This window comes from Lepeophtheirus salmonis, chromosome 6, assembly GCF_016086655.4.
Source record: "Lepeophtheirus salmonis chromosome 6, UVic_Lsal_1.4, whole genome shotgun sequence".
NCBI classification, from domain to species: domain Eukaryota; kingdom Metazoa; phylum Arthropoda; class Copepoda; order Siphonostomatoida; family Caligidae; genus Lepeophtheirus; species Lepeophtheirus salmonis.
Window position 1 is genome coordinate 12832667 of NC_052136.2, and position 20417 is coordinate 12853083.

The 20417-nt window shown below is 32.3% G+C and overlaps 1 protein-coding gene and 1 long non-coding RNA gene across 19 annotated transcripts in view; one reads left to right on the forward strand and one right to left on the reverse strand.

Annotated features, from left to right (window-relative positions):
• The window catches only part of Lar (tyrosine-protein phosphatase Lar), a 455460-nt gene that overhangs the window by 177098 nt on the left and 257945 nt on the right, over positions 1–20417 (reverse strand). For 12 of the 18 annotated variants that reach the window (XM_071889560.1, XM_071889554.1, XM_040715869.2 and 9 more), the window contains exon 1: positions 5129–5310. The exons of 1 other annotated variant lie outside the window; for it this stretch is intronic. The gene's annotated coding sequence lies outside the window, so the exon portion shown is untranslated. Of the gene's footprint in view, positions 1–5128; positions 5333–20417 lie in introns of those variants that run through there. 5 more of the 18 variants (XM_071889563.1, XM_071889558.1, XM_071889556.1 and 2 more) reach the window with 2 other exon arrangements.
• LOC121120584 (uncharacterized) lies at positions 14219–15580 on the forward strand. The gene is made up of 2 exons (XR_011780662.1): positions 14219–14607; positions 14686–15580. It is a non-coding gene; the product is annotated as an uncharacterized lncRNA (long non-coding RNA).

The window sequence follows — 20417 nt, forward strand, 5'->3', positions numbered from 1 at the left end:
GAACAACAAGGAAAAGAAGAGGTGTACAGATGTGTTGGAGACTCTTGAATTAGTAAATAACAAAAACACTCAATTAATGTACCTATGGCAACCATTTAAAACAACTTATCTAAGAGTATATGTATATTAACAAGTGCAGATATACGAAGGTGGTCTAAAAAAGTTTCCCACCTCAAGGTGAAGATGGCAGCACTTGTAAATAAAAGCTAGTCACATTTACTTAACATCTGTTGACAGTTACTTTGCAAAGTTTCAGCCATTTTGGACCAGTAGTTGTTATGTAACAGTCGTTTGAGTGAGTTGATGTTAGTGTTTTTGTGGAAATGAACAAAATCGAGGATCGAGCATTCATTAATTTTTTTTTTTTTTTGAAATTGTAATCTTGTAATAGTTTCTAACAACAGCGGCCATATAAAAGCTTATCGTAACGTAAGTTAATCCAACTCGGAGTATTTCAATCAAAAACAAAAAGTGTCTCGTGAACAATTATTTTGCGGAGAAACCCGCAGATTACTATTTGGACAGGTTGCAGAGATGGGAGCATCACTTGGAGAAGTGTGTGGAGTTACAAGGAAACTATGCTGGAAAATATAAATTTAAAAATAAATGTCGTGTATCTTTGTCAGCTCGGAAACTTTTTAGACCCCTTTCGTACATACAGAGGCAGAAACGAAATTATAAATAGTACAGTTAATATGCTGTTAAAAAGCGAAGGTTTGCAGCTGTTAAGAAATATTTAGTTTTGTCACAATGGTACATATATATGAAGAAGAAATTCAATTCATTGAAAAAGAACCCAAATCCCTCGCGAGCATGATTTTGGACACCAAAAAAAGGGAAAATATTCAACAAGGGAGGTACTATCTGAGCTCATGTATGTACCCATGAGAATCGCATAGAGTCCAAGAAAATCCCAAAGTAGATTAAAGAAAACTGTTAGGAAGAAAATATGAATGCCTAGTCGTCTAGATCTTATTCCTAGTACTATATTGTGTTGGGCTATCTGGAGTAATATATCAATAGATTTGGAGAGAGCGGGACATCATTAGCTGCCCATTGTTGCGCACTTCTGTACACCAGTACTCCGGTGGTGCCACTGTGTAAACACATTTAAAACGGTACTATACTAAATATTCATTGAAACCAGCATTTGTCCGTTATCAAATTTATTAGCTAACTTTGTTAAACAAATATGAAATTTGAAGATGCAGTCTTTTTTGTCATTGAAGCCTGAAAATATTTTCTTTGCTTACCAAAGCTGTCATCATTATTATTTTATTCTTAAACAAAGAACAATAATTCTAAAGTAATAACCAGTGCATGACAGACGAAGAGTAACTGACGATTTATCGTAGAATTATAATTGTAAGTTCTAATCGGGGTAGAATTGAGGATCGACATCGCTGTAACTCTTGCCTGCGTCATTGCTAGATACAGAGTGGGTTTGTATTTATTTCCTTCATCTCATAGCTGGTAACAGCTAATTTTAGGAAACGGCATGAGAGGTTAGGTGCTCTTCTCCCCCAAACATTGTCCATATTCTCATGTTCATTTTCGGTTTCTTTTCTTTGACATATTGGAGCTTCATGTTATTTTTAATCTCTGAACTAAGTCCCTTCTACCATCCCAAACAAAATTCATTTTGACGCCATTATAAGTGGATGTGAATTGCCCCTAAACGACATTTTAATGCCATATTTTTAGTCGAAAAAGTATCAAAATACTGCCAAATACGTAATTTCCTTCATCCTCAATAACTTCTCCACCCTGCTTTTGATATAAGCACAGGCCTAATTTTGACAATCCTAACAACACTAGTCTATTGTCTGTTTGTTTCTTTAAGAAATCTTTTAAATATAACGATTTTAACGTATTTTTGACGCCGATTTCGTAGCGTGACCCTGTAATATGCAATAGATAATCTATATATTCAATCATTATAATTTTATTTCCTCTCTCTTTTTCACTCTTCAAACAACAATTTCCTGTCGATTTCTCTCCTTTTTCTATCAGTAAAGTTTATTTTTTCCTTTTTAACAAATAAATTTAACTGTTTTTAATTCTTCAACAAAGATTAATTATATTGATTAAAAATATATACATATTATATGTAGTATAGAAACAGTTTCCAAGACTGTATATATTATTGTAAAGACCGGTTTTTTGAATAATAGACACAGAAGGAACAACAATGCTTCCTAGTGTTGTATCTACTTAGTTCTAAGATGATAACCATGTGAGATTGTTGTTTTTTTTCATTGTTAAATATGCATGCATATAGCAGTCTAGCATATGTCGTAGGCTCACGAGCAAAAATGCATTATTATTACATATTGTTTTGTGTAGATATATCGGTGATTGAAGTGTTTTTTATATCAAGATATCATAAAAATATTGACATATGTTACATTTTTGTAATGTAGGTTTAACAAATTGAGTTGGATTTGAGTAGTAATAGAAAATGAAAAAATATCTACTCTACTCTAAAGCTAAGAATTTTTTGAAAATTAATTATAACCCACCCCCGAAGCATTCGAGTAATGATTCGTACCGACTAATTGTGATTAAGACACAACGAAATAAAACAAAAAAAGACAAAATGTGCACTCTAATACTGTCCAATTAAAAGAAAAGTTTATTATAAATCTGCTAAAAGTTATTTTTATGTTATTTAACAGTATCATCTTCTTCTGTTGCCTAAATACATACACCACTAGGAAGGTCCGAATTTGGTCCACCAGTTAGTAGACTTGCCTTCGGGCAGTGATTCTCAAACATTTTACTGTGTTTAGTACCGCATTATACAATATCTCCAAGTACCGTCATTGTGATCATCAAAGTGAATATACAACAGCATTTCTCTATGTGCCATACGAGCAGTGATTCATTTAATCTCTTGTGCTACGAGATGCATGACTAAGGTCACAGTGAGAGATTACATACATAACAAATATAACATTTGATTCAGCATCTTTTAAATGCTGCAAGATATTGAAAAATGATATAGGGCTCTGCAATGTTGAAACGATTGGGAAACATTGCTCTATAGGGGGCTCGCTTATTGCAGCTAGATAACCACTTCATTAGAATATTTATTAATTATGGATCATTGTACTTTATATTATTAATTATGCTAACCTGAAATAGGTAAAAATAACATTTTTTGAATAAATTTCACTGGAGGCATTATGGCCCTGAGTGCACGGATGTAGTTTTAGACAGTGATGGTAAATTGGAAGTGTTTTTAAGCTCGCCTGTTTTTTAGGAGCTAGGAACCAAAATATTTTTCCCCCCTAAGTTATCATTATTATTTAATACCTGAGGAGTTGAACTTCCTTTTTACTAAATACAACTGATATCATATAAATGAAAAATACCAAACCGAATTGAACATTTACGAGAGCTTATAAAAACGGAGCGTAGCCCTGATGATTTGTTATGGTGTATGAGTCCTTGGTGGCCTCAGAGTTTAATTAAGTATCGACATTAGAGTAATATCTCCTCCAAAAAATTCATCAAATTTTGGATCAACATGTTGATTTCCGGGTTCTTTTTTTTTTATCATGTCCAAAATGCTAACGATTTTCATCACTAGTTATGGATGCTGTCGGACATGAGAATCAAGCAAATAAACAAATAAAAACCTTACTTGATATGGCTTTAAATTGATTATTGGCATTTTCGCTACTAGTCCCTAATTTATTCACAGATTATTGCCTGAACCTGAGAATGAAGAAAGAGAGAGGGGTTTGTTTTACCAAGAATCTGAATTGATGCATATGATTGATGTTAGTTAGAATCTACAAGGTTTCTGAGGTAAATATTAGTAAATAATATATTATTTAATTTAAGTTATAACACTTACAAAATATAAGATAAATAAGATTTCAAATCTGGATAATAAAGCGACCAAAGATGTTAATATCTATACAGGGAATAACAACTGAGACATTCGAATAAAGTTTAAACTTTTAAGAATTATGAATTTGGCAGAGCCGGGTGCATCTTGTTTGAAATGGCTTCTGCAAAAGGAAATACATAGGGTTGTAAATCGATATGTAACATAGAAATAAACCAAAAATGAGCATGATAACTCTGACAATTTGAAAAATGTTTGAGAAGAGCTGTCATAACGTTTCATCATTAGCATCAAACAACTATGAGAGAAATGAAAATTAAACAAGTCCCACTCGGTCTCAAGCAAGGGCAATACTACTCTGAGTCCAACAAGTATTTACATTTATAAATCACAAACAAATGAGGAGTGTTAATCTTCGTCTTTTACACAGTAGCACCAAGATGTATAACTAGAGTTAGACTTGCATAAAATATGACCTGCCGGTATGTTAAAAACCTGCAAAAATTGACGCGGGTACCTTAAACAATTTGAAATATGTTTTTACGTTATATTAGATAAGTTACAAGCAGCACTGAGAGGAAGGAAATAAACACAAATCCCAGCCTGTAACTTACAGGGAAATAGAGAAGAATAACTCCAATGTCGAACCCCAATTCTAGTCTAAAGTTACTTACACTAACATCTCCCCAATAACAAATCCTCAGTGTTACTCTTCCTTCATACATTAGCAAAAACACCCGTGATTACACTTTTTATTAAGTTGCTCAAGAATAAAAGAGTAATGTTAACAGCTTAAGAAATTATTTTAAAAAAACACTATTCTTGTTGCCAACTAGCACGGGAAAATAAGCTTGGGATTTACAACCCTAGAAATGCACCCCCGACGCCTACTATAGAGACTGACTAAAGGAGCAATCAAAGACTCAAGCACACGTGCAACATCCCCTCCCTGATCTCTCCCCCTCTAATAAGGAAGATTCAATATGCTTAAAGATTTCACAATGAATACTTATAGTATAAATATGTCATTCATTGCGACAGTATCAGTAAATAGTTGATAGAATCAGAGGAAGCGCCATCTATGTAGCTACAAAGAAAGAAAAAAGGAATAACCAATATTATGATGGTAAATAATAGTCAGTGGTATTAACTTAATTCCAAAGGAAGATGCGCAGAATTGGAATCTACTACTATTCGACAATATTCATTTATAAATAAGTGATTGAATTGATGAGAGAAGCAATGTAAATTCCGGTTTTTCTTCCTTACCTGTGTGATTCGTAATGCAATTCCCTACTACCTGCATAATTTTCACAATGAGCACTTCATAAGAACAAACACAACATCACTCCTGGAGCAGAGATTATTTTTATAAGTAACAATAAATAATAAAACAAAAACAACAACACCGAGAGCGCGTCCTCCTTCACTGCTTAGAAAATTACAACTAATCTTGTGAGAGTGTGTGTGTGTGTCTGTATTATTTTTTCCCTTCTTCTTTCTTTTTCTCTGACGTCAGAATGAAGGGTGTGTGGGGGAAGGGAAAAACGCTTTTTTTCTTCTTTTTTTTTTTTGAAAAAAAAGAAGAAAAAAGATGGAGGGTATTCAAGATACGCTTTCATCATCAGTCCCCTCTTTAAAAAAAATATAATATTTCTTCTCTCTTACTTACAGCATGAGTTTGTTATTATTATTCTTTATATTTTGCCCTAGCTGTACTGTACGATAGAGAAATAATCACACAACCTTTCCATATATATTTTATATCATTTAATGAAAATTTTTATATTATATATTTATCTCTCCCAATTATGTATATAAATGGTACAAGTTATTACATTCCATATATTATTATCGACTTAAATACATAATCTATACTAGTGATATAATGCAGAAAAAATTATATTCTCTTCTCTGCTTCTATTTAAGGATTCTCTTTATATATGTGCCTATTATGGAATAAAATGTAAATATTATGGTTCTTCAGAATAAATAGAAAACTTTGTGTAGAATTAAAGAGTCAATGTAAATCAGTCACATTTTGCCTAACACGACAGGCAAACTTGACCCCAGGAAGATAATGTAATGCATCTTTATCCTTGTAATAAATTTATAAGATTTATACTTATCAGGTCTAAAATTGGGTAGTAGGCCAAAACGTCGACAGACAAAACAAAAATGTCGAATTTACAAAACATCGACCTTAAAAAACGCCCACCCATAGATCGTCGACAGTACAAAAGGTCGACCGACAGAACGTCGACCGGAAAATATTATATTTCAAAATATGAAAAACTGTTTCTAAGACATTTCACTGCTGACATTTATAGCCCGAGATATTTACCCTACCACCCATTCATAAAATAACAGTAAGGAACCCTTATAGCCCCATTTATACCTCAAAATTTTGGGCTATTTCGTGTACCACCGGGCCTCAAAATAAGATGAAACATGAAACAATCTCAAATTTCGGGGTCCCTTTCTGGGTTATGTTTCCGGCGGGAAATCTCTGAATGGGATATATCGAAACACCATTTGGAGTAGTCGTTTATTTTGTATGTTACGGTCGACTTTCTGTCAGTCGAAGTTTTGTCTACTGGACGTTTTGTCGGTCGACGTTTTGTCCACGCACCAAAAATTGGGCATATCTCCCCATGTCTTTAATTTTATTATATATTGCAACTTTTCATACGAAAATAAATAAACAAAAAAAGTACCTAAAACAGTTGTTAGTTAGACAATAAGTTATGAGCACACTTAGATATATCCACAATCTGCTGGGTTGTGTGATAGTTTGTAGCTTTTTGTTTAAGCTAGTTGGCTCAAACAAAAAATGTATCATGCTGAGAAGAATTTTCACAGCCCCTTCTGTGTGTGTAACATATATCAACATTAAACAATATTGTTGTGCTGAGAGTTGTATTATTTTGTTGCAAGACGGAGCCACTCTATGTTGTTTTGCTTACAAAAATATTTAAATAAACAACGCTCATGCCTCAATCTGAGCCAATTCTTCCCAAATATAGAACTATTATTCAGTAATTGTTGAGAATTAATAGATCCTTTCTAATTCAACCAATCAACGTTCAGAACACTGATTAAGGGAAAAGAAGCAGAAACATCAACAATTACACCAAAATAGAGTGTACATTTTCGTGTTTTTGAGGTAACTCCGTGTCCCATTACTCTTGTCTCTTATTATCTTGGATTGCTTGAGGGTTTTGTTACCGCAGGATATCTCGTCAAATGTTGCAGGCAGACCTTTTTGACAGTAAAAGTGGACATTGAAAAATAAATTCTCCCATTTTATAGGTTTTAGTACTATAACGTCCCCAAACAACGTGAATTTCATTCTAGAAATTAAAAACCACCCTGTACTTGAAAATTTATTAATATTACAAAAGACAACAGACAAAAGGGCATATCACATCGTTAACTTTATTGTATCTCGCAACCTTTCATCCTCCAAAAAGAAATAAAAAAAGGCCCCTGATCACTTGTATTATTCAATAGCTTTTTTAGAAATGGCTCACAACACCTTAACAAATGCTTATTTGAATGAACGTTCAGAGCACAAATTAGGTTAAAAAAAAGTTGAGAGCCGACAACAAAATAAAGTGTAGAGTTTTGTGTTTGTGAGGTAATGTTCTGATATAAATTTGAAAATCGTACAATATTACCAAAGTAATTAGTTATACCTAAAGTAATTATAAGGATAACAGACTGCTAGCCGAGCCAAACCCAACACTACTAACTACCATTTTGAATTATCTTTTTTTGAGGAAAGGTTGCGAGAAATAAACAAATAAGATAAAGACGTCATAAGGGAGTACAAGTCACACTTCCATTCAAATTTTGTTAGTTGTGTTTCAAGTTATAATCATTTGAAGAAAGTTTTTCTTTTGAAATTTATGGTGTATTAAGTTACATATTTTTATTTCAGCATATGTGACCCACTACATTCCAAAGTATGAGGCTATATGCATAGTTATTATGAGTAAATGTATATATAGCACCTGTCCTCAAGTCAACCCGACGTACCTTTTTTTTCTCCCTCTCTTTCATCTCCTTTTTTATTTACCTGTCTTTTATCGTTACTTATTTAATATATTATCTATCATATAGGTTTTTATCTTGACTCTTATAAATACATTTTAATATAATTAGGACTCATAAAAGCCAGGGTTAATGCTCACCAATATATATATGTTATATATACATATATTTATGACTGAATGAGCAATAAAACGTCTCACTAGTTGTAGGATATAAGAGACGATAAAAAAATTAGCTTAAGGTGTCTGAGTGTAAAAAATATATGATGACTTTGTTAATATGTTTTTATACATCTACAGAAAATCCTTCCAAATAGTCACACATCAACGACTTGTCTTAAAGGATATATTTTTTTAATAGTATCTTAGTGTGGTACTGTGGAATATATTAATATTTAGAACAAAGGAGGCGCGAAAAAACAAAACAAAACATTCCCATGAGGATCACGTCAATTAAAAAGCAAATGAGGCCAAAGGTCAATTCACTCTATAGAAGCAGAGTCTTTATGAAGATTAGGTACTAATATTTTTTTCAGTTTTTATAGAAGTATAGAATGAATGGCATACAATATTTACACAAGTTTGTTTATTCCCTCTCAACCTCGACTGACAAAAGGGAAAATTTGAAAAAAAAAATATAAAGGAGCTGGTCTTCTTCATTTTGCTTGTTGCCAACTGCTAACTATTAACAAAATAATAGTTATTAATTATTATTCACATTGAATAGACAATTTTATCAAAATAAGTATCAATGACAGAGTATGAAATGACAAGAATTATTCTTGATTGATATAAAGTAATATAAAAATCCAAATCCTATGTAAGACCTTTTTTGAGCTCATAATACGTAGAGTTAGCTGTTTTAAGTCATACAAGAGTCAACTCATTAAAATTAATGAAAACAGCTGAAAGGAAAATTAATTACATCTTTTTTTAATTAAAAAAGCGAGCGCGATAGAAAGATTGATATATAAATAACTGTAAGAACCAGTTGTGTCAGTAACACGCTTGTGTGTGGGGGGAGGGGGCATGTGCCCAACTAAAAGTCTCTGAAGCCCCCCTCCCTCCACCCAAAAAAAAAAGAATAATAATGATATCATATTTTATTTATATATACTAGAAAGGGTTACCCGGGGGCTAATCGTCCAAGGATAAATCGGGACATCACATTGACAATAGTCAATATAATTGAAAAATTATTCAGAAAATAATTCTATATATGTATATAATTATTCTATTATACTAATATGAATGTTTCGTTGTTGTCGAGAAAGATCCTTATAATTTTAACTCTCTTGCAATGATAATTACGATGGAGCTGGAAATTGACTATATATTATACCAAATATACTAATCACAATATATTAATCCGGTTAAGTAAGGTAATCCACAAGTCTCATCATTAACCTCCCCCCACCCAATACCCTTACTATTGGCACTTGCCAACATAAAAAACATAAATATAAAGATGAGAATTTAATTATTTATTTTTGTCAAAAAATTAACAAATCAAAATTAGCGAAGAAAATTGCAAAAACTTTTTTTTGCACTAATTTTGCACTAAGTTAGTAAATAGTATTTACTTGCATTGTAAAGAAAAACACAAAACTACGAGGAAAAAAAATTGTACTTGCAGAAACAAATAAGTTAAGGACCATAATGTTCTCGAAAAAATAACCTGCGATAATTGGTTCATTTTTGCAAATATTTGATTTAATTTAAATATTCATGTTTTGCATTGGCATCAAGTAGTATTCATTAGTATTGTGTCATTCCTTATATAGGACCGTGGTCTAGTCCGGTCCCATCCTGTCCTACTTGTCAGTTATTAAAGGAGGTAAAATTGATCCTTTGTGACGTCATTGAGGGTGTTTTCCTTTTTTTTAATTATTCCGTTTTATAATATGATAAATTATATAACAAAGTTTGCTTTTGTATTTTATATTTTAACGGAAAAATGAAATACTAACTATCTCATTTATCTTATTTGGCTTAACAAAACAGACATTTTGAGGAAAAAATACAAGGACTGACAGTTAATGACTGGTTGGACCGATCCTAAGTATAGACTGAAATGGACAGAATAAATCAGGGTCAGCACAACATAAGTATTCAATGAAGGTATTTATTCCTTTTTAGTTCATAAAGCCATTTAATAAATTTTTACCAAGATGTATTGGAAACTTAATGTAGTAAGAAAATCAACTTTCGCCCCAATATGGCGTATCTTTCAATTATGAGATGAGTGAAAACCAAGGTGGTGGAAGAGGAAGGCGCGTTGCTCAGATTCTGCCTTATGATTTGCTGAACTGAGTTACGTCACAAATACACTAGTATCTAAGAAATAAGGTGAGTTAAGAATTTTATAAATCAATTACACTCAAAACCCATATTTGGCCTCAAACATGGGAAAATCATCAGTGTATTCATCAGCACCCGAATGTGTAGTGTCTTTTGTATTCACTTTTGTGATCTTCTTTACCCTTTGCTGCTTCTGCAGTCTTGTCTTCATCGAGGCTATCATCTGTGACGCCATCTGTTCCTACAATTTCCTTCTCATGTAAAACTCATTTTTCGGTGAGCAACAGTGGGCTAATTCCGTAGGTTAATTACCAAAATAACCAAAATATTGTCTTTCATATATTATTAATAGGGGAAATGGGTGCACCGGGGTTTAGATTAATTGATATGGTTTTTTTTTGTTTGTTTTTTTAAATATTACATTCCACTATAAATTATTTGTACATCTACATGCGCCATTACCTCTTATCCATTGACAGCTGATATACCCTATTACAATTTACTAAAGGATCCAGCATTGCTCTGAAATTGGGTTAAGGGCTGGAAAAGAAGAAAAAAACTAGTTAAATCCAAATACATCTTGCATCTGCAGCAACCATTTCAACCAAGACAATTATGGAAGAGATCTCCTTAATGAGTTACTTGGACTAGCATCACGAAAGTTTCTCAAGAAACGCTATATTCCATCTACAAATTTATCCTCCTCCAGCATTTCAAGCTTTATTATACGTTCTGAGGGAACAGAAAGATCTTGGAAAAGGGAAATCCACCAAACTATTCCTCTTTTATTGGCAGTAGAGCTTCTAGATTCCAGTGAAATTATCCCTCCAATTGTAGAAATTTCCAAAGTTGAAGCCTCTAATTTGAGTGTAAGAAACACTAGTCCTTAAAGAAAAAAATCGCAGACTGTAGGATAGCTAAAATTGTCAAAAGGGTAGCCTTCAAATCTAAAGAAAAAAGTTAAAGGTTTGCAATCAAACAAATACGAAAAAGATTTCCGATATATTCTTAAACTGACTCAAACTCCAGCTCAAGTGAAAATAATCCTCAGTCCACGAAATAAACGTCTTTATAATAATAGAGAGGATGTAAAAAAAGCTTTAGTTTTGAAGACGATGACGGAACCCTCGAGTATTGGAGACACTATCCCAAGCCCTAACTCTCAAGTTTGGAGTCAAATAACCCCAAGAAATTTATCAAATCATGTATATTAATGAAAATGAAAGCACTGAACATTAAATTGAAGAGTAAGAATGATATTAGGATGTTTAAAACAGCTCGAACTGTTATCAAATTAATCAAAAACTACGATAATAAACATACAGAAAAACTTAGATGTAAAATGTGTCTACATATATTGACAAAATGCGAAAAATACATGCAAAAAATATTAATCACACAAACCGGTTGTACCATATTTATTTGAATTAGTTCAAGTAGTGATCAGTAGGGCTTCTAGATTTCAGATATCCCTAAATATGTTTTTGATTTGATTTTAAACTCCTACTGCACTTGACCTCTCTATAAAAATGGTGTCCAATTTAAGTAATTATAGAATTGGACATTTTAAATTGTGAGTTGTCTTCATACAAATTACATATGCCCTGTTTAAAAATAGCAAAGCCTACATTTGGAGTTAGATTCCTAAGGTTACGTCAATAAAATAGGCCTGCTGACTTCTGTAAAACTATAAAAGTCGTGAACGACACACCTTTGGCATCCACCACCTGATGGAAAACGCTCTATTCAAACGAATATTTGTTTACATAATATAATATGTAGTTATCATTTTGTAAAGCATTTTGTTAAAAAATCAAAATCATAATTTTTATTAAAAAAGAATAAATCTTCTATTGAAAAAGGAGAGAGACGAAAAAAATCCAATTTATTGAAGAAATTTACATAATATGAATGAGTTTTACAGAATACATATAATAATATTATATTTATATGGTATATTGAGGAAATTCAATTGTGAAAAATTAATATATTATTATTTATTATATATAAATATGGGTACAATGTAAGGTAATAACAATAACAAAAATATGTATATTGACACATTTTGAATGTACCATGTCGATAATAATGTTAATTTATGAATACTCCAATACATAACTATGTAATACCTTGAAATACGAGCTTAATTCCTTCCTTGATATAGCTTGTAAGTTAAAGCAATTTATCCCTTAACAAATGATTTACAAAATCACGTTAAAGCGGCTCTTGTGTCTATTTTTGGATCCTTTTAAGATAATTAGTGATATGTCAGTCCTTATTTAGGATTGAAAACTGTATTCCCGTCCAGTTCAGTCTCGGATCTCATAATAGCATATTAAGTTCGATCCTTGATCCCGTCACACAACCTTTTGTTTATATATAAATTAGTTCTAGTACTGTCAGTCCGAAGTCCAAGGGATCAATCCCAAAAGACGGGTAGGACTGATCCTGAGACTGGAATGGACCAAATAAATAAGGACTCATACAACACTAAAGATAACTACAAATACTAACTCAGTCCCGTCCTAATTCATTTTGTCAGTCCTCACGTCATTACTACCTTTTTTGTATTAGATAACTTTTCATAGGAATAGAAACGGGGGGAGGAGGGAATGGATCAAAATCAATTTGTAGTAGGTACTCAATTTTTTTTTAACGATTGCACTATTATTCAATCATTTTCAATAATGGTACACAACGTCACAATCACTAATTCTAACTCAAGCAATCAACGTCAGGCCGTTGATAAAGGAAAAAAGAAGCCAAAACATCAATATCTGAGAACGAAATACACGGTAAATATTTGTGCGAGTGAGGTAATGCCTTGTCCTAGGACCTGCCTACTATGATAACTGCGTCATTTCAGCTATGGAAGTTGTATCAAAGAGACGAGATACCTAGCTGAAGTTTAAAATAAGAGGCTGGTGTCTAGAAAATGTAATAATAGCTAGGAATGAATCTCAAAGAAATAGATACTACGAATGAACCTGCCTGATATCCTTACGAAATTATTCGTCTTCAAATGGATTAGTCAACGACTCTCAATTTTTTTGAGAGGAATTTTTGAACGTGGAAATCATTTTTAGATCAAAGAAAAATCATAAAAGAGGGTAAAAAAATTACATATAGTTTCAGTAGTCGTAGTATGTTCATGAGAGAAACGTTTTCCAAAAAAAAAGATTATTATTTTAGTATCATTTCTTCCTTATAGATTCGATTGTTTTTAACATTATAAGTACTCGTAATTTTTTGTAATTTGAATTAGTCATTTAAACAAAAATGAACGTATTATGTTTAAAAAAAATAATTTTTTCAATTAATAATGATTTAATTAGGTTTGATCTACTTTCAATGCAATGAATCTATGTTGTTTAAAGCCTCAATTTCATTTACAAAAGGCTCACGCAAGGTGACACTCAAGTCTATTGTCGCAAATTATATGGCTCTGCTATGGCCTATGACCCATCCAACGCTACTCGTATCCTGTCGTAGGCAGCTCTCGGCAGGAGAGAAAGAAAAATACAGCGGCGACGACGTTTTTATTTGGCTGTTTGACTTAGCTAAGCTGAGAGATAATACATATTCTGATATGTAAAAGTTTAATGTATCTGTTGTGTTTGGTCTACTAGAAGATATCATATCATATTCTGGCGGGGAAAAATCAACCTATTAAATGTATGGCTACTTCGGCAAAGTACTGTTCCTTAAGCTTACCAAAGTTTAAAGTTAAAGACAATAACATAGCTTGTCACCTTCCAAAGGGTTTTTCTACCACAGGACTTGGAGGAAAAATTCGAGTGCAAATATTGAATTAGTAAACGGCACCACGTGTTTTTATTCAATATACCTACGTATGATTTACTAAATAAATACTTGCACACGATTTTTTCTTACATTTCCTGGGATAAAAGATGTTTTTGGTCACCTCCATATTTTTATCTTCTAATTCTATGCTCTCAACAAGATAGTATCTATAAAAACACAAGATATATAGAGACTCTATATATCTTGTAAAAACAAAGGAAAAAACACGTATTATTGGAGCCCTCGTATTTCGAGATATTACTGTAACTATTTCACAATTACAGTTTATAGTATGTCTGGTATTGCGCAATTTCCTTAGAATGCTGAATAGTTATTGTTCCTATCAATAATATCGGGGAATGTTTTGAAAATCCCGCCTGTCATGTTGAACCTTTCGTTGTATAAAAGGGAAGCAATAGCCAATAATTAAATAACTATAAATAAGTAACCTGCCTTCAGTTAACAAAAGAACGTTGTTATAGACTTAAGTGAGTACACACAACACACACTGATACACATTTTTTAATAATCATATAAAACCAAGTGTTTGTGTACGTCTTACATCAATTCAATACCATTAGTTAGAGCGTGAGTATCTCGTTAATCTTTTAAAGCACACACATACGGTAGATGTTTATAATAAAATCTACATATAATTATTTATAGGAAGAATCCATCAAAATATTATGACGACCAGACTCTTCATCACCCTTCTTTTTCTTCACCTTTTAAAATTCACAACACCCTACCCTAGTGGGGTACCAAGCTGTAGTCTCTCACATCCCATCGGACATAGTCTCCTCGACTACTCCTCACAGTCTTACTCTAATCCCAATGGACTCCCAGTGAGCTTCCGAGTTGTGGATAATCTAAAAGAGGAGGGATCTTTTAGACTCTTCATGGAAGGTGACTTTATCAAAGGCTATCTTATTCGAGTAACAGAGAATAATCATGATGAAGAAAACATTTTTATGAATCTTTTAAATGTGAAGAATGACATTTTAACATCGATCTTAGCAGCTCTTGGAGCCTCATCTTCCACTTCAGGAGATGATTCTCAAAGTAATCCCTGGTCTGTTCCAAAGGCATTTCCACCAGGACTTGAATGGACCACCATTAAAGATGGTTGTATACATCATAATTCCAACTTTTCGCAAGGAAGGGAGCCGGAGGAGAGGACGTATATGGAATTTGAATATAAAAGCGCATCTAAGAGCCCTGTCTTTGAGGCCATTGTGGTGGAGAACTTTAATACCTGGTGGCATAATATACAAATATCCAAAAATGCTGAAGGAGTTTATACAACGCAAGTAGTAGTCAACACTTGATGCTCTGTAATTGATATCATATGTAAAACTATTTAGTGTATAACTTAATATTAATTTGTACTTACTTAAAGTAGACGCACAAAATTGACTTATAATGGATACTTACTACTTATTATATTTAAATTTACATATATATTAAAGTAAAGTTATAAAAATAAAGACTCAAAACTTATAATATATGCCTACGTATTTTATAAACCGTGAATACATAAATATATTATAATTCTGTGTGATATTTGCATATTGATTCAGACTAAATATCTCTATTTCTTCATAAACATAACTATCAAGTCCACAAATTCCCATGGAAGGGAGAGACGAATACGACCTTTAATTTTTGAAATTGTGTTGCGTCGATATAAAAATAATCTGGAACAAAAATCAAGCGAAGGAGTATATACATTTCGTTGACATTTTTTATTCAATTATAGGCTTTGTATTTAAAATTGTGGGATGATTTGTTATACCCAAGAGTTTTATGTATAATTTAGAGTCTTTATTTGATGTAAGAGTATTATATTGACCCTTTCAAATAAATATATCTATTTTCATTTTTTTTTATCTTGCCGATACATTTTCCCTACTTCAAGTGCAATTTGAAGCGATGACAAAGGGTTGGTAGGAATAATTTTTTGACGTAAATGGATGATTATTCGTCAAGTTCACACATGTAATTTACTCAATTTTGAGATAAATCATTGAAACTTTTTTTTATTGGCGGGTCACATATGTTTTTAGCAAGGAATCAATTTAGAAAAATTTGGAATTGCAAAATTATTGATGTACAATATATATATTTGGAATAAAATATTTTTACCAGCAAAAATACCTTTTAGACCATTTTTGGAGTGGTACAGTCCATTTTAAAGTCAAATTAAGGGATTTTTGGTACAAATTAGACATCTTTAGTGTACAACTTTTTTTAATTATTTAAGGGAGTCTAAGATGTGATCAATGATTTGTGGTTTCCCTGTTTTTATCAAACATAACATATCAAAATGTTAACCTAGTGGAAATCATTGTTGTCGATAAAAAGGAGGATGCCTATCTTGGATAAAACAAGAAAACTGCAAATCATTGAGCGCATCTTTCTGATTTTTCCCACTAGTTTTTTTTGTGCAGTGAAAAAAATATTAATCCGAAAACGGTACACTCTAATCAGCGGTGTCTGTACAACTATATTTGGTGGAAAAGGCTTTTTTTTAAAAAAGTTAAAATATTTTGAACAACAATTCAAAAAATCCCCTGCTATTCTTAAAAAATTTCTAAAATTCAGAGCTATTCAAAGAAAAAAAAATTTTATGAAAAAAAATTACAAAGATTATTTTTCAAATATTAAAATTTTCAAAAATCCAAGATAATTCACAAAAAAATTTTAATTTTTTTTTCAAAATTCCAAGTCTATTCACAAAAAAATATTTATTTTGGGAAAAATTTCAAAATTTATGGTTATTCACAAAAAATTTCAAAAATCTATAGTTATTCACAAAAAATTTCTAATATAAAATTTTTAGAAAAAAAATTGAAAAATGGAATTTCAAAAAATAAATTTTTCGAAAATATTTTTAAAATTTATAAGAACATCACCAATCAAATCCTATTGGTATATCTTTGTTAATATTTTTTCTTTAGTTCTACCAATAAAAACTACTATTTTAGATGAATTTGTTTCGATTAATGCTAATGTTCAACATGCATCATCAAAATCACGATAAATTGGCAACTATAACATTACTTAAGCTTAAGTACTATAAACTAGAGTATTAAATTTGATATCAAATTTAATACTCTTTTGAACTTTTCAAAAAATAATTTACATCTCAATATCCCTTCTACAAGTGGAGTATTATGTCAAAAACTAAATTTCGTGTCAACTAGCCCCACTTAACCCTGCATATATTTTACCATCGTTTTGATATTAATCTCTCATTGTAGTAAATACAGGGGATTTCTATTGAAGTGTATAACCTACAAAGTATGTTTCACAAAAATTTGCTCCTGGTTTCCAAATATAAAGTCCAAAGTATTTAACCACTAGGAATGTGTCAGCTTGTCAAAGGAAGAGAGAGGAAGGATTTGAATGAAGAAGACGTTGCATGTACATTGATACGAGTATTTGAAATCCACAGGGAAACTGGTAATGCAATAATGTCGTACTGTTAACATTGCAAAAAGATAAGATTAAATCACTTTTTGACTTTATAATGGCATGTCATGTTATTTTTTCGTATCATAAGTAAGATCGTATGGAAGTATTGACCCACATCAAGGCAAATAGAAAGTACTTTAAACTACTAGAGACTTCCTTGATCCCTTAGTTCTTTTCCCTTCCTCTGAGAGAGTTCTTCACAGTAAAAGTTGGCTTATGAAAATTCTCTGTGTTTATCTGTTATGTAGAGTTGAGTGGTTTCTAATGAAAAAGGAGAATGCGAGAGTGAGACATATGGTACTACTGAATTAAAGCCTTTGTTAATATCAGCTTCCTGTTTATATAATTTTTTAGGGAGAAGGTTACCCCACGACGACCAATTAAATAATGAACAAAAAAGAAGAATGATACGTTTCTCATTTCTAATTTATGAAGGTAGTTTTTTCATTACAAATTACTCAATTGTACATAGATTATTCTAGTAAGAGTACCCGGCATTGCCCAGAGGTTATTAGACGTCGACAAACATACAAATGTACTTTAATATAGAAATATAGAAAATAACTCCCCCAGGAGTCATCAGTATTGCTTTTTCATGAGCATACTCTCACGTATTTACTCAATACTTATTTTTCTCTTCTCAGGAATGAAAAATAATTTATAACAGCTTGAGGAAAAAAAAATGTTGTATTCAGTATGTCTAAAAATTGATGGTAATAGTAAAAATATCCGTTTTATAGTTAAATTTTTTTTTTTTTTTTGGTCGGAATAAAATGAAATGTGCCTGATACAATCATTAGGCAATATTGAATTTTTCTGATACAATAATTTTCGATGATTGTATCATACATAAGTATAAAAGGGCTTTGAAAACACCACAGGATGTTAGTTGAAATTTGATATCTGAAATGGTGAGAGAGCACTCTTTGAAGACCAGGGCCAAGGCTGTTGGGATAATAGAGGATGGATCAAGCCAGAGTGAGGTTGCTCAAAGGTGACAAGATTCCCCTAAGGACCATTGAGAATTGGTGTAAGAAAAGGAAGGATGGAAAAGCCCTTGCAAATCGGAAGGGTCGAAGAAGGAAGAAAAAAATTAGCAAAGTTCCCAAACTGGTGTTTTCAAAATTTTTGATCAAAAAGAGGCAATCCACAAGGAAACTTGCAGCAAGATATACTTCAAAGGGCTATCCAATGTCCAAGTCATCTGTCCACAACTTCCTTACGCACTCTTTGAATACTTTGCTGTACAAACCTCGTCTGCACCTCAAACTTTCAGAAAACCAAAGAAAAGCCAGGCTTCAATTCTGTCGTGAGGAGAAACACTGGACTGTAGATGACTGAAAATGTATCCTCTTCAGTTATGAAAGTCCATTTGAGCTGTTTCATGCCCCAAATTCTCAAAGAGATCGGTTTTGGGCAAGAGATAAGGGAGATGTAGAAGCCACTCAAACTGTGAAAATTCAACTCAATAAAAATGCACCAGCAACTTCAGAGGATGAATTTTTTTTAAAAATCTGACAAAAGCTTGGGAAAAAATTTCTCCAGATACTTGGAGTAATCTGTATGAAGGGATGCCAAAACGAATAAAAAAATGTATTGAGATTAAAGGTAGTCATATTGGGAAGTAAATAAATTTTTTTGATCACTTGTTTGGGTTATTTCATGATTTAAAAAAAAAAAAACACCATCAATTTTTGGACATACTGTAATGTTCTGAGCAAAGGAGTACTTTAGCCTCTACATTGCTATACGGCTGAGCTTTAGCAACACGCTCGTTGCCAAGCTTCATCTTAAGTAACATTCATTATTATACTCTATTGCTATATTAAATGTAGAAGATTCTTCTCTTTATAATAATAATTCCATTTTCTCCTCCCAAAATCATAAAAGATGCAGCTGATGTTATCAAGGGTCTTAATTCAGTAATAAAATAAGTTTAGCAATATTTTGTTTTTTCTGGTGCTCTCCAAATAGTCATATCCCAAAATTTATAAGCATATAATTTAGACTCTAGAGCAAGGCCACTCAACACGTATGAACAAGGTTCCTGTTGGACAGTTTCCAAAGCAAGACATTACGAATGTTGTTTGAAAAGTCCATGCAAAGTCCAAGAGATGGTACTACTGGCTTGTTTCGAGGTTACGTTTAGTTAGTAGCATCTCTTGGAAGAACACACACCAACTTTCCGCCCGATCAGTCTGTTTCCTTCTGTTTGTTGTTCGTTTGCAGCGAGGAATCAGGCGGAAAGATTATACCAAATATCTTTTGGATTCGGTAGAAATAATCCTAATCAACTCTCTGGAAAAGGGTAAAACTATTACCGGTGCATATTATTCTTCGTCATTGGACCATTTGAAAACCGAGCTTCAAGAAAAACACCCACGATTGGCCCACAAAAAGTAATTTTCCATCACTACATTGCACCAGCTCACACCTCAGCAGTTGTGTTCGCAAAGTTAATGGAAATAGGATTCCAACTCGAAATGCCCACATCACTAGCAATCTCAAACACCTTTGTCTCTTCTGTCATTCATCACCATATCATGGATTTTATCAATGATTTATGGGGTAGTAGCCTCAAAAGAAACCTTGAGTCTCACTTATGCCCATATGACCTCTCCCAAAATTTACAAACCACTTAAAAAACTGTTTTAATCAAAGGTGCAGAGTACCCACAATGTTTATCAAGTTTCTTTTTCGACTTTTGAGGTGTTTTTCCTTTAATAAACTAAAGTTTAATCAACACACAGAATTCTTTTGCTTCCATTTTTTGAAAATTACTCCACTTCTTCGATTCAAACGAATGTCAAACAGAAAGCAATATACCAATCGGGTTGAAAGTTGTTCTGTGTTCTTCCAAGAGATGATACTAACTAAACATAATCTCGATATGGACCAGTAATGTCATATCTTGGGATTTG